This window comes from Rhodamnia argentea, chromosome 1 (genome assembly GCF_020921035.1).
Source record: "Rhodamnia argentea isolate NSW1041297 chromosome 1, ASM2092103v1, whole genome shotgun sequence".
Lineage (NCBI taxonomy): Eukaryota > Viridiplantae > Streptophyta > Magnoliopsida > Myrtales > Myrtaceae > Rhodamnia > Rhodamnia argentea.
The window spans coordinates 37,202,669-37,205,326 of NC_063150.1; positions in this window are offsets into that span (position 1 = coordinate 37,202,669).

The following is a 2,658-nucleotide window of genomic DNA, read 5'->3' on the forward strand; positions in this document are numbered from 1 at the left end:
TAGCTTGGATCCTGGAGTCTGAAGTCAGCCTGGTGCTATATCATAGTAAGAGCTCTTTTTCTATTTTGTTTGAAGTTTCTTTTTGCCTTCTGAATTAAAGTTTTTCGTTAACTTTGAAAAGTTAAACCTGGTAAAATTACTAGTTATTAATAGGAATACGAAAAACGTACTTTTCTAGTATGAAAGTCTACTGATTAATTGGAAAAGTTCCCTGCAATATATTCCGCATGGTTAATATAAAAATTCAGCATGCAGAAAATGTGGGGTAATTAAATTTTCGGTTAGATCAATTTTGCGAATGCATAAAAATTGCATCGTCCATACACATCAGGAATAACTCTATTCGCAAAGTGGGGGCTAACCTCAAGGTTACTCTGCGTTTGACAAGGCTAATTCAATGACGATCACTAATTGCAATAATTTAATTTTGTTCGTAGCTTTGAACATTGAAAATATACGCTTGATATAACTAACTTTTCACCCATGGTGAACAGAAAATGTCATTTAACACATAAACTAACTTCTATAGGATTTTTTTATTTTTTTTGGGGTCAGAAACTTCTACAGGAGTTTATCCCATTGGAAAATGCCTTGTAAATGCATCAACAATTGTTTTCAGTATCTTTCACGACTGCCGATTACTTTTCATTTGAACTGTTGCGGAACAACGCTAAATTTGCACAAATCGAAGCACAAATAGAAAATGACGGAAGCAAAATTAAAATGACACGAGACACAAGATATATGTGGAAACACAAGATGGGAAAAATCATGAGGAGAGAGAGGAGTTTCACTATCTTTAACAATGAGTACAAAAATACAATTCAAAGATCTAATAAAAAAATAGGAAGAACAAAGAAGGGGGAGAATGTAGAGGTTATAATTTAAGGTTGTTGTCCAACACATCTCTTTCATAGCCCCCTTAAAGAAAACCCCAAAACAAATGTGCATAGTTCAAAATGCCCTTATCACAAATTTGGAAGTCAAAACTCAACAACTCTTCACCTTGACTTCAATCTTCATAAGAGTGTTATGCCTACCACCACAAGACCTCTCGCCCTCACTACTAAATGTGATTGCACAAAGCCATATGCCAAACAACGAAATTGACAACACATGCCCTTAAGCCTACATGAGCGTACTCGGTGTAGGAAATAAGGGATGAAATGCCACCAACTCCGCCTAGGTAACTCAAATAGTGAAAACACCAACCAAGTCCAACCAATGCTTGCACTTGGTCAAAGAAACTTATTTGGTCAACATATTTGCCGAATTATCCGCCGTAGATACCTTCTTCACCGTAATTGTATCCTTAGCAGCCCTATCACCCACAAAGTGAAACCGAATGTTGATATGGTTTGTTCTTTTATGATACATCGTGTTTTTGGTCAACTGGATCGTACTTTGATTATCAGAAAAGATAATGGAGGCTCCTTCTTTCTTCAACCCAAGTTACGTAATCAAACACTTTAACAAAAGAGCTTCCTTTGCCCCTTTTATCGTCGATATGTACTCTACTTCGGTGGTAGAAAAAGTATTTGTGCCATGCAAGATTGCTCTCCAACTAACCGCAGAACAATTAAGCGTAAAAACATAATCTATCAAAGATTTCCTTTTGTTGAGATCACATGCATAGTTAGAATCAACAAAGTCAACAATCGAATGTCCTATATACAACTTCTGCTAAAGACCAAATGCACATATGAGGTACCTCGGATGTCCCAAGGTATCCATTTCACAGCTTGCAAGTGAGCTTTACTCGAATGTGCACTATAACTGCTCACAATTCTAACCGCTTGGGAAATGTCTAGATGAGTGTAAACCATAGCACACATAAGACTACCCACTAGGGGTCAGCAAGATGGATCAATCGAATAAGCAATCGCTCGGACCGCACCCAACCGGTCGGTTCGGTCTAGTCCCAAGGGGAGCTGAGCCGATTGTACTAAATAATATTTTTTAAAATTAATTAAACCTAAACCTAATATTGGTTCACCCGCAACTCTTCTTTACCTCTACTCTTTCATACCTCCACCCCCTTTCATAGAAGGACAATCGCGACTCTCGACTGGCGTGCCACGCGCAGAATGTATTTGTTGTTTTATTTACTTAATAGGGGTAGTGTTATTGAGTAGACCTACTGGAGTGTGTGGGTTTTGTTGCTCGAGCTTGGATCCTATATTTAGTCTAAGCTTTGGCCCTCTTTTGCTTTTGCTGGATCGATCAAAGCTTCCTTTTAGTTAATTTTTGTCATTGAATTCTTGATGTTTGTTGATTCTTATGGATGTGAGCAAGAGTATTCATATGCATGAGCCAATAAATTGCTAATTTGTGAGGATATGTTGCCTCTAGCACAGCATCACATTGTTTTAAAGACATGATATATTACTTCTTTTTGTTGTTTTCGTCGTCTTGGGTTCGCGTAGGATGCGCACCTTGATCAGGTCCAATGGACGGCCCAAGAACCTTGGACCAGACCATTTGGTCGAGTTCGGTTCCAAGGACCTTCGTTCTAGTCCCAATTCCGAAAGCTAGGAACCGATTCCTCTAGTCCGGTTCTCGATTCCGGGGTAGAACTGGACTTGCGCTTGAACCGATTACCTCTACTACCCGGAGCACTAGAAGAAGGAACTCGAGATATCTCATCTCATCATACTT